Source organism: Callithrix jacchus, chromosome 2, assembly GCF_049354715.1.
Source record: "Callithrix jacchus isolate 240 chromosome 2, calJac240_pri, whole genome shotgun sequence".
In the NCBI taxonomy this organism is placed as follows: domain Eukaryota; kingdom Metazoa; phylum Chordata; class Mammalia; order Primates; family Cebidae; genus Callithrix; species Callithrix jacchus.
In genome coordinates this window covers 3,164,965-3,177,201 of record NC_133503.1, presented here as the reverse complement: position 1 = coordinate 3,177,201, position 12,237 = coordinate 3,164,965, and the positions used below count along the sequence as shown (strand labels likewise).

Below are 12,237 nucleotides of genomic sequence, written 5' to 3'. Positions count from 1 at the left end.
TGTGTTCTGGATATTAACCCTTATATATGTGAACTGCAAATGTCTACTTCCAATCTGAGAGTTGTAGTTTCATTCTTCCGATCGTGTCCTTTGATTAGTTCTTCCTCCTCTTTTTTATTTTTGTGAGACAAGGGTCTCACTCTTGTCACCTAGGCTGAAGTGCAGTGGCACCGTCATAGCTTACTGCAGCCTCGACTTCCTGGGCTCAAGCAATCCTCCCTCCCAGGTAGCTGGGACTACAGGTGTGTGCCACCACACCCAGCTAAATTTTGTTTTTTTAAAACAGAGTTTTGCTCTTGTCGCCCAGACTGGAGTGCAATGGCTGATCTCGGCTCACAGCAACCTCTGCCTCCCAGGTTAAAGTGATTCTTCTGTCTCAGCCTCCCAGTAGCTGGAATTACAGGCACAGGCCACCCTGCCTTGCTAATTTTTGTATTTTTAGTAGAGACAGGGTTTCGCCATGTTCGCCAAGCTGGTCTTGAACTCCTGACCTCAGACAATCCACCTGCCTCAGTCTCCTAAAGTGCTGGGATTATAAGCGTGAGCCACCGTGCCCAGCTGCTAAATTTTCATTTTTGGTAGAGATGGGTTCTCACAATGTTGCCTGGGCTGGTCTTGAACTCTTAGCCTCAAGCGATCCTCCCAAAGTGCTAGGATTACAGCCGTGAGCCACCGTGCCTAGCCCCCCTTTTTAATTATAAGAAACTTATGGGGAGATAATTGAGATGATAGAAATATTCTCTTTCTCACCACATCTTTACTCACTGCTGTTAGCATCTAGTGATGGTTCTTGCTTCAACCAATAGCTACTATTTTTGAACACCAGCCACATTCTGGCTGCTGCACTGGGGTCTCCTGGTGCCTTATCCTTATGTCACGAAGAGGAAACCGAGGAACAGAGTCAAACAATTGCCCAGGCACCCCAGGGGGCAAACAGTGCAGACAGAGACGGACAGCCAGGCGCAGTATCTCACGCCTGTAATCCCAGCAGTTTGGGAGGCCGAGGCGGGAGGATCACCTGAGGTCAGGAGTTTAAGACCAGCCTGGCCAACACGGTGGAACCCCATCTCTACCAAAAATTACAAAAATTGGCCAGGCATGGTGGTGCATGCCTGTAGTCCCAGATACTCAGGAGGCTGAGGCAGGAGAATCCCTTAACCCGGGAGGAGGAGGTTGCAGTGAGCCAAGATCATGCCACTGCACTCCAGCCTGGGCAACAGGGTGAGACTGTCTCAAAAAAAGAGGTGGAGGCAGACCTAGATGTGTCTGCTCCAGAGTTAGAGATCACGTGCCGGGGCTTGGGAAGCAACTGTTTGCTGGAAACTTGAAATGCCCAAGTATCAGCTTTATTATGGAGCAAGCCTCTTTCTTTTCTTTTCTTTCTTTTTTTTGAGATGGAGTTTCGCTCTCGTTGCCTAGGCTTTGTGAGGGTTCAAGTGATTCTCCTGCCTCAGGCTCCCGATTAGCTGGGATTACAGGCATGTGCCACCATGCCTGGCCAATTTTGTGTTTTTAGTAGAGACAGGGTTTCTCCATGTTGGTCAGGCTGGTCTTGAACTCCTGACCTCAGGTGATCCACCCACCTTGGCCTCCCAAAGTGCTGGGATTACAGGTGTGACCCACCGCGCCCGTCTGAGCAAGCCTGTTTCTAAAGCTCCTTCCTTGTGGTTCCCAAATGCCTCTGACCAAGGAGGAGGATGGAGCAAGTAGACTCCGGGGCTGGGGAGTGTCACATGCTGGGTATGGCTTGCAGTCTAGAGTCAATCTCCCCACCACTCCCCCTAGAATACCAGCTACTCCGAATGAAGCCCTGTTTGAAGCCTCATGGGTCATTAATTACATGTCTGCAGTGTCCTGCGGGCACCGCTGGGTCAGAGGCTGGGTTCATAGAACCAGAAGCCCCATGTTGTCCTTGCAGAGGGTAAGGGCTGAGGGTCCTGGGAACCTGGCAGGTACTGGGTTAAACACTCTCTTTTCTTCCCCCTTATGGGGCTTTATCTGGGAGGACCAGAACATGGGCAGGGTGGGGTCCCGGGGCAGGGATCCAGAGCCTTGAGTCATAGGGACACCAAGGAATCAGGGCCAGGGCAGGGTATGCGGAGCCAGGGACGCCAGAGGACAGCCAGGGTCTGAATGCCAGGAGATAGGAAGTCACTGGTGCAGGCGAGGTCGAAGGAGGGGACTGCAGTCAGAATTGGAGCCAAGAATGAGCCCCAGTGAGCCAGGCTCACACAGGACCGGGGCAGCAGGGCCTGAGCGTGGGTTTGCAGATCTCTGACCCCGGAGGCTTCCTCGCCAGGTCTGACGGTGGCCATGATTGGTAGATCGGCCCAGGGCTGGGGAGGCATGAGGCCGGGCACGGGCCTTGGCTGCAGTTATCCTCCAGGATCGGGCTTTGTGGTGGACATTCACCTCTCCAGGTGTAGTCAGGTATTTCCTGCAGGCCCTGAGGACCACACGCACGCTGCTCTCTGGGGGTTCAGCCTCTGCATCTTGTCAGCTGGGGTCACCTTGCCCAGCTCCTCATTTGTTGTGATGGCTCACTCAGTCAGGCCTCAGTCCTCTCTTTGTTTCTTCTTTAAATGCTTTATCTTAGATATTTATTTTCATTTTTTCAAGATGGAGTCTCGCTTTATTGCCCAGGCTGGAGTGCAGTGGTGCAATCATAGCTCAGTGGTGGTATGTGCCTGTACTCCCAGCTACTGGAGAGGCTCAGGTGGGAGGATCACTTCAGCCCAGGAGTTTGAGGCTGCAGTGAGCTGTGATGGCACCCCTGCACTCCAGCCCGGGTGACAGAGAGAGACCCTGTTTCTGAAAAAAAAGAAAAAAAAGAAAAGAAAGAAGAAAGGAAGGAAGGAAAGGAAAGCAAGTCAACAGGAAAAAATTATGCAATAACAAAAAAAAAATTCTTCAAAGTTGGATTCAATAGAAGTGGCTGGGCATGGTGGCTTACACGTGTAATCGCAGCACTTTGAGAGGACAAGGTTGGTGAATCACCTGAAGTCAGGAGTTCAAGACCAGCCTGGTCAACATGGTGAAACCCCATCTCTATTAAAAATGAAAAAATTAGCTGGGTGTGATGGCCCACACCTGTAATCCCAACTGCTTGGGAGGCTGAGGCAGGAGAATCACTTGAACCCAGGAGGCGGAGGTTGCAGTGAGCTGAGATCACACCATTGCTCTCCAGCCTGGGTAACAGAGCAAGACTTCATATTTAAAAAAAAATTCAATAGACGTGTAGTAAAATATATCACTGCCTCACACTTACTCATTCCCTCCCCTCTATAATGATTCCACAAACCACCCTAACTCTGCGTTCTATTATGAGGGTCAGCGACATCCCTGTTCTGACCTTTGAAATGCATGGTTTATATTAAATCCAGCAGAAGCAGTTGTGTGGTTTGGCTTGGTATCTAGTGACTCTGCCTTCTGGTATGAGGACAGTAGGTTCTAGATAGGTTTGTTCTTTCGGCCTGAGTCCCAGCATGAGAGAAAATGCCTTGGGCCAATGTCCAGCCCATCCTCAGCCCTCACGTAATGTGAGGGACAAATATATGTTGCTGTAAGCCACTGCAGCAAAAGCTGACTCATCTAAGAAGCAGCTTAATGAGAAGAAAACAAAAAATACCCCACCTCCTCAAATCAGAGCTCTCTTGTGAACATTCATCCATTCATCCATCCATTCATTCATTCATTCATTTTGGGGGGTGGGGTCTCACTCTACTGCCCAGGCTGGAGTGCAGTGCTACAATCTCCACTCACTGCAGCCTCCACTCCCAGGCTCAAGTGATCCTCCCACCTCAGCCTCCTGAGTACCTGGGACCACAGACTTGCACCACCACGCCCAGCTAAATTTTTGTATTTTTTGTAGAGAGAGTTTTGCCCTGATTCCCTGGCTGGTCTCAAACTCCTGAGCTCAAAGCAATCCACCTGCCTCGGCCTCCCAAAGTGCTGGGATTACAGGCATGAGCCACGGTGCCCAGCGCATGCATTCTTGTGAACAGTTAAACAAGTTAAACAATACGGATGTATATAGAGTAAAACATGAAGTTCTGGCTGGGTGTGGTGGCTCATGCCTGTTATCCTAGCACTTAGGGAGACTGAGGCGAGAGGATCGCTTTAGCCCAGGAGTTGGAGACCAATTTGAGTAACATAGTGAGACACCATCTTTACAAAAAGTCATTTTTAGAAAGGTAGGGCCTAGTGATGCATACCGGTAGTCTCAGCTATATGGAAGGCTGAGTTGGGAGATTCACTTGAACTCTGGAGGTTGAGGCTGCAGTGGGCTTGGTTGCACCAATGCACTCCAGCTTGGGTGACAGAGTGAGGCCTTGTCTCCAAAAAAACAAAAACAGAAACCACATAAAATTCCTCTTCATTTTCTCCCTCCTGATTCTGAAAGAGTCATCATTGATAACATTTTGGTGTATAATTCATGCTTATAGAAGCATGAATTAATGGAAGAAAATGTCAAGACACATAAAAATGATAAGAAATTCAAATTTCGTTGTTTATAAATCAAGTTTTATTGAAACACCTTCATTTTTTTTGTTTGTTTTGAGACAAGGTCTGGCTCTGTTGCCAAGGCTGGAGTGCAGTGATGCCAGCACAGCTCACTGCAGCCTTGAACTCCTGGGATCCAGCAGTCCTCTCATCTCAGCCTCCCAAGTAGCTGGAATTACAGATGTGCACAAATTTGTAGTGATGGGGTCTTGCTGTGTTGCCAGGGTTAGTCTAAAACTCCTGGGCTCAAGCAATCCTCCTGCCTTGGCCTGCCAAAGTGCTGGGATTGCAGGCAGGTTCACCACACCTGGCCCATGCTTATTGGTCTAAATATTGTTTATGACTGCTTTCATGCTAATATAGCAAAGTGGAATGTTTTAGCAGAGACTTTATAGCCTGAAAAGCCTAAATAATTTACAATATGGCTCTTTACAGAAAACGTCTGCTGATCCTTCATCAGCCAAATTAGCATTTGGCATATTGCCACCTTTATTTTCTCTCTTTGGGTCTTTTTTTCCCTAAACCATTTTAAATAAATTATACATATGACACTTGTCCTTCTATACTTCAGCAATGATATGGTTGGGCTGTGTCCCCACCCAAATCTCATCTTGAATTGTAATAATCCCCACATGTCAAGTGCGGGGCCAGGTGGAGATAACTGAATCTGGAGCCATTCTCCTGCCAGTGAATAAGTCTCGTGAGAGCTGATGGTTTTATAAAGAGGAGTCCCCTGCACATGCTCTCTTGCCTGCCACCATGTAAGACGTGCCTATCCTCCTCCTTTGCCGTCCATCATGATTGTGAGGCCTCCCCAGCCATGTGGAACTGTGAGTCCATTAAACCTCTTTCCTTTGTAAGTTACTCAGTCTCAGGTATGCGTTTATTAGCAGTGTGAGAAGAGACTAATACAAGCACGTAACTCTAAGAGAAGGTGTGTTCTCCATAAACCACATTACAGTTACCATACCCAGACCATTGAACATTAATATAATTCTATTAACTAATATTCAGATTTCTCCAAAATTGTCCTGAAAATGTCCTTCAGAGCCTTTCTCCCCAATGTACTATGTAAAGATCACAGAATGCATACGGTTGTCATGTTGAGTCAGTTGCCTTTAATCTAGACTACACTTTTTTACTTTTTTTATAAAAAAAAAGTACACTACACTCTGTTGCCCAAGCTGGAGTGCAGTGGTGCAGTCATAGCTCACTGCAACCTCTGCCTCTCAGGCTCAAGTGATCCTTGCTCCTTCGCCTCCCAAGTAGCTGGGGCTACAGGTGTGTAACAAGACGCCCAGCTAATTTTTGTATTTTTTGTAGCAACAGGGTCTCGCTGTCGAGTCAGTTGCCTTTTATCTAGAGCACTTGTCCAGTCTTTTTAAAAAATAATTTTCATCCAGGAGTAGTGGCTCTTGACTGTAATTCCAGCACTTTGGGAGGCTGAGGCAAGAGAACCACTTGAGACCAGGAGTTCAAGACCAGCCTGGCCAAGATGGTGAAACTCCCGTCTCTACTAAAAATATAAAAATTAGGCCAGGCGTGGTGGCTCACACCTGTAATCCCAGCACTTTGGGAGGCTGAGGCAGGCGGATCACAAGATCAAGAGATTGAGACCATCCTGGCCAACATGGTGAAACCCCATCTCTACTAAAAATACAAAAATTAGCTGGTTGTGGTGGCACAAGCCTGTAATCCCAGCTACTTAGGAGGCTGAGGCAGAAGAATTGTTTGAACTTGGGAGGCGGAGGTTGCAGCAAGCTGAGATCACACCACTGCACTGCAGCCTGGCCCCTGGCAACACAGCAAGACTCTATCTCAAAAAAAAAAAAAAAAAAATTAGGCGCAGTGGCGGTGCCTATAGTCCCAGCTACTCGGGAGGCTGAGGCGGGAGAATTACTTGAACCCGGGAGGTGGAGGCTGCAGTGAGCTGCGACCACACAAGACTCCGTCTCAAGAAAAAAGAAACTGACATTTTTCGAGTCCAGGCATGTGTTTTACAGACTGTCTCTCAGTTTGGATGTGTCTATTTTTTACCCTGCTGTTACTAGATTCAGGTTCATCATTTTGGGCAGAAATTCTTTTGTGTTTTTTTAGTTGGAGTCTCATTCTGTTGCCCAGGCTGGAGAGCAGTGGTGTGATCTTGGCTCACTGCAAATTCCGCCTCCCAGGTTCAAGTGATTCTCCTGCCTCAGCCTCCTGAGTAGCTGGGATTACAGGCACGTGCCACCACGCTCACCTAATTTTGTGTTTTTAGTACAGAAAGTGGGTCACTGCATGCCAGCCGAGGTGGGAGAGTGACAACCTCCCCAGGTTCAAGTGACTCTCCTGCCTCAGCCTCCCGAAATGCTGGGATTAGAGGTGTGAGCCACCATGCCCAGCCTTGGGCAGAAATTCTACGTGGATGATGATGTGATCCTCTCGTGGTTTCATAGTGTCAAGTTCCTGTTGTCACTTTGTCCCATTATTGGTGCTAAGCTTGTCATTTATGTGGTGTCTGCCAGACTTACCTGCTATACAGGGAATTCCCCCCTCCCATTTGTAATCCACAAGTGGCCTGTGGGGGAATGCTTGGAGGTGTGGGGACAACCTGCTCTCCCAGCAGTCACTGCCTCTTGATCTGTGTTTACACATTCCCTAGAGACCCCGTTGAAATGTGAATGTGGATTCAGCAGTACTGGAGTGAGACTGACATGACACGTTTCTCACAAGCCCCCGGTGCTGCTGACCCCTGTGGACTACACTTCATTTTATTTCACTTTTTTGAGACAGGGTCTTACTCTTGCCCAGGCTGGAGTGCAGTGGTGGTGCAATCACAGCTCACTGCAACCTCTGCTTCCTCGGCTCAAATAATCCTTCCTCCTCAGGCTTCTGAGTAGCTGGGACTGAGGCGTTTGCCACCACACCCAGCTAGTTTTTATATTTTTTGTAGAGATGGGGTCTCACCATTTTGCCCAGTCTGGTCACAAACTCCTGGGTTCAAGTGATCTGCCCGTTTTGGCCTCCCAAGTGCTGGAATTACAGGTGTGAGCCACCGCACCTGGCCTAAAGTCAGTCTAGGTAACACCTACAGTTGATTCTGGATTATACCTTTCTTCCCTGACTTAGTTTTGCTTGTGTGTCAGTTAAGTTTCTCAGTTTCAAACATCAGCACAGAGTCTAGCTAGTTAGCACAGAAAAGGCACTTTTCAAAAACATTTCTTTCTTTCTTTATTTAAGATGGAGTCTCACTCTGTAGCCCACGCTGGAGTGCAGTGGTGTGATCTCGGCTCACTACAACCTCTGCCTCCCGGGGTCAAGCGATTCTCGTGCCTCAGCCTCCCAAGTAGCTGGGATTACAGATGCCTGCCACCCACCCGGCTAATTTTGTGTGTTTTAGTAAGGGCTTCACCATGTTGCCCAGGGTGCTCTCAAACTCCTTAGCTCAGGCGATCTGCTCACCTTGGCCTCGCAAAGTGCTGGGATTACAGGTGTGAGCCACTGCACCTGGCCTATTTATTTATTTATTTGAGACATGTTCTCACTCTGCTACCTAGGCTAGCATGCAGTGGTGCCATCATAGCCCGTGGTAACCTCGGACTCCTGGGCTGAAGCCATCCTGCTGCTTCAGCCTCCAGAGTAGCTGTGACTGCAGGCGCACACCACCACGCCCACCTATTCTTTTCTGTTTTTTTGTGGAAAGAGGGTCTCACTGTGTTGCCCAGGCTGGTCTCAAACTCCTGGCTTCAAGAGCTTCTCCTACCTCAGCTTCCCAAAGTGCTTGCTGGGATTACAGGCATGAACCACTGCGGCCAGCCAAAAAGGCATTTATGACCCAGCTCTGGGAATTGTCAGAACCACTTGGATGCTGGACTCCTAGGAACAGTGCCCAAACCACGTTGCAGAACTGGAATGAAGAGGGAAGCAGTCTCCCCAGTGTAGGGCACTGAGCCCACGTGCACTGATGCCAGGGACGCAAACCACTGCATCCACTGCTGTTACTGGCAGCAATGCCACGAGTGTATCTGGAACTCAACCTCACAGCTATTGCCAGGCACCCTCCCCAGCAGACGGACAGACTCCACACACAGCCTGCTTTCTCACGTTTACTTATTTTTTTATGGAGTGCAGTGGTACAGTCTTGGCTCATTGCAACCTCTGCCTCTCGGATTCAAGTGATTCGCCCACTTCAGCCTCCTGAGTAGCTGGGATCACAGGTGTGTGCCACCATGCCCAGCTATTTTTTAGTAGAGGTGGGTTTTACCATGTTGGTCAGGCTGGTATCGAACTCCTGACCTTCTGATCCACCCACCTTGGCCTTCCAAAGTGCTGAGATTACAGGCATGAGCCATCTTGAGCAGCACCCTGTGCCTTTCTTTTTTTGAATGGAGTTTCGCTCTTGTTGCCCTGGCTGGAGTGCAGTGGCAGGATCTTGGCTCACTGCAACCCCTGCCTCTCAGGTTCAAGCGATTCTCCTGCCTCAGCTTCCTGAGTAGCTGGGATTACAGGCATGTGCCACTATGCCCGGCTAATTTTGTATTTTTAGTAGAGATGAGGTTTCTCCATGTTGGTCAGGCTGGTCTTGAACTCCCGACCTCAGGTGATCCACCCGCCTTGGCCTCCCAAAGTGCTAGGATTATAGGCGTGAGCCACCATGCCCAGCCCCTCTTTTTTTTTGAGACAGAGTCTAGCTCTTTCACCCAGGCTGGAGTACAGTGGAGCAAACTCAGTTCACTGCAACCGCCGCCTCCCAGGTTCAAGCAATTCTCTGCCTCAGACTCCCAAGTAGCTGGGATTACAGGCACCTGCCACCATGCCCAGCTAATTTTTGTATTTTTAGTACAGACAGGGTTTCACCATCTTGGCCGGGCTGGTTTTGAACTCCTGACCTTGTGATCCACCCCGCTCAGCCTCCCAAAGTGTTGGGATTACAGGTGTGAGCCACTGTGCCAGGCTGCCTTTATTTATTTATTTTAGAGACAGGGTTTTACTGTGCTGCCCAGGCTGGGGTACAGTCGCATGATCATAGCTCACTGCCACCTTGAACTCCGAGGCTTGAGCGATCCTCCCGCCTATGCCTCCCAGGGCCACCATGCCTGGCTCATGTTTATTTCTAAAGTTTCACATGAGTATGTTGGATTAGTGGAGCCTAGGTCACATGACCATTCCTTAGCTGCAAGGGAGGCTGGAGAATCATGCTTCCTGGCTTCTACCTTGGGGGATATTGTAGCGGCAGGACTCATAAGGCAGAAAATTCTCTAAAATAGTCAGTTCACACGGCCAGGCACAGTGGCTCACGCCTGTAGTCCCAGCACTGTGGGAGGCTGAGGCACATCACCTGAGGTCAGAAATTGAGACCAGCCTGGCCAACATGGCGAAACCCCATCTGTACTAAAAATACAAAAATTAACTGGGTGTGTTGATGGACGCCTATAATCCCAGCTACTTGGGAGGCTGAGGCAGGGAGAATTGTTTGAACCTGGGAGGCAGAGATTGCAGTGAGCCGAGATGGCACCACTGCTCTCTAGCCTGGGTGACAGAGTGAGACTCCATCTAAAAAAAAAAATAGCTCACAAACGTTACAAATATCCACAACATAGTTATAAACATAATGACAGGGCACGGTGGCTCACGCCTGTAATCCCAGCACTTTGGTGGCCAAGGTGGGTGGATTTCTTGAGCCCAGGAGTTCAAGACCAGCTTGGATAACATAACAAGAATCTTGTCTCTAAAAAAGTTAAAATTAAAATTAGAAAGTGGCCAGACACGGTGGCTCAGGCCTGTAATCCCAGCACTTTGGGAGGCCAAGGTGGGCAGATCATGAGGTCAGGAGATAGAGACCATCCTGGCCAATGTGGTGAAACCCCGCCTCTACTAAAAATACGAAAAATTACCCGGGCATGGTGGCGCATGTCTGTAATCCCAGCTACTCAGGAGGCTGAGGCAGGGGAATCACTTGAACCTGGGAAGCAGAGGTTGCAGTGAGCCGAGATCACAGTACTGTGCTCCAGCCTGGGTGACAGCAAGACTCCATCTCAAAACAAACAAAAAAAAGAAAAAGAAAACCAAGTGCAGAAAATAGGTCACAGAGTTTTATAGACATGAAAATAAAATAAACCACTCCAAATCAAGTGACTTGGGACAATAAACCTTTGTTATTTCCCTTCCTTTTGAGTCTAAATGCTTTGTGCTGGCTCTGAATAATCAGGGACCATCTCACTCACATCTGGTGGATGGCAGGCTGAGGGGTCTAAGGGGGCCTCAGCTGGGACGGTTCATCCCTGTTCCAGGTGGGTCTCTCCTCTCCAGAAAGGGCTGACCCAGTCTGCTTCTCATGGCAGTTTTGCAGCTCCAAAGAATGGCAAGAGAACGCGCTCCAAGGTACAAGCCCTTTTCAAGCGTCTCCAGGCTTCACAATTGTTAAGATCCCGTTGACCAAAGCAAGACAAGGTGAGCAAGCCCAGAGCCCTCAGGGAGGGTGTCACACAAGGTGGAGTACGGGAGGGCGTGGACACGGGAGGCCTTCACTGCAAGAATCTACCTTAAGGAGGTTTGTTACTGAGATACAGTCTCCCTCTGTTGACCAGGCTGGAGGCCAGTGCACAATGTCAGCTCACTGCAACCCCAGCCTCCCAGGTTCAAACTGTTCTCCTGCCTCAGTTTCCTCAGTAGCTGGGATTAGAGGTGCCTGCCACCACACCCAGCTAATTGTATTTTTGTTTTGCTTTGTTTTAATTTTTGAGACAGTCGCCCAGGCTGGAGTGCAGTGGTGCAATTTCGGCTCACTACAACCTCCACCACCCACGTTCAATCGATTCTCCTGCCTCAGCCTCCCCAGTGGCTGGGATTACAGGCACCCCCCCACCAAGCCTGGCTAACTTTTGTATTTTTAGTAGAGACAGCGTTTCACCATGTTGGCCAGGCTGGTCTTGAACTCCTGACCGCAAGCGATCTGCCCGCTGCCTCCCAAAGTGCTGGGATTACAGGTGTGAGCCGTCACACCCGGCCTCAAGTATGTTTATGGACCTTAAATCAATTTAATTTAGATTCTGAGCACTCAAGCATTTGGGCTGGTGAGAAGCTCAATCCTGATCTTTTTTTTTTTTTTTTTCCGGGGCGGGGGTACAGGGTTTCACTCTGGTTACCCAGGCTGGAGTGCAATGGCACAATCTCAGCTCAACGCAACCTTCACCTCCTGGGTTCAGGTAATTCTCCTGCCTCAGCCTCCTGAGTAGCTGGGATTACAGGCACGTGCCACCATGCCCAGCTAATTTTTGCATTTTTAGTAGAGACGGGGTTTCACCATGTTGACCAGGATGGTCTCGATCTCTTGACCTCGTGACCCACCTGCCTGGGCCTCCCAAAGTGCTGGGATTATAGGCGTGAGCCACTGTTCCCGGCCCTCCTGATCGTTTTTAGATGTTTTCACCAAACTGTACCTGGCTATGGCCGTGTCGTGGGGGACCCTGCGGTTGTTTGCTGATTGTCCACACTGGGCAGAAGTATAACTTGGTGGGGGGTATTGTGAATAGAAGGATGAGTCAGTGCTTTCCCTGAGAACATTCTCCAAAAGCAGCACTAGGATTTACTTTGCATGGCTTGGGTTTCCTGGGAAGCCAAACCTGAGTTAGAGATTAGTGTGCAAGAGATTTGTTAGGGAACACATATGAGATCACCAGTTAAGCCAGGAGTGCTTCAAGAAGCCCTTGAAAGTCTGGTGGGGAGGAAGAAGAAATGAGAGGTTTCTCAGAGTAA

General features: G+C 49.2%; 1 protein-coding gene across 32 annotated transcripts in view; it reads left to right on the top strand.

Moving 5' to 3' along the window:
- The window catches only part of TPST1 (tyrosylprotein sulfotransferase 1), a 281,231-nt gene that overhangs the window by 23,069 nt on the left and 245,925 nt on the right, over positions 1-12,237 (top strand). For all 32 annotated transcript variants that reach the window (XM_078353633.1, XM_078353608.1, XM_078353620.1 and 29 more), the window contains one exon: positions 10,824-10,932. The gene's annotated coding sequence lies outside the window, so the exon portion shown is untranslated. The remainder of the gene's footprint in view (positions 1-10,823; positions 10,933-12,237) is intronic.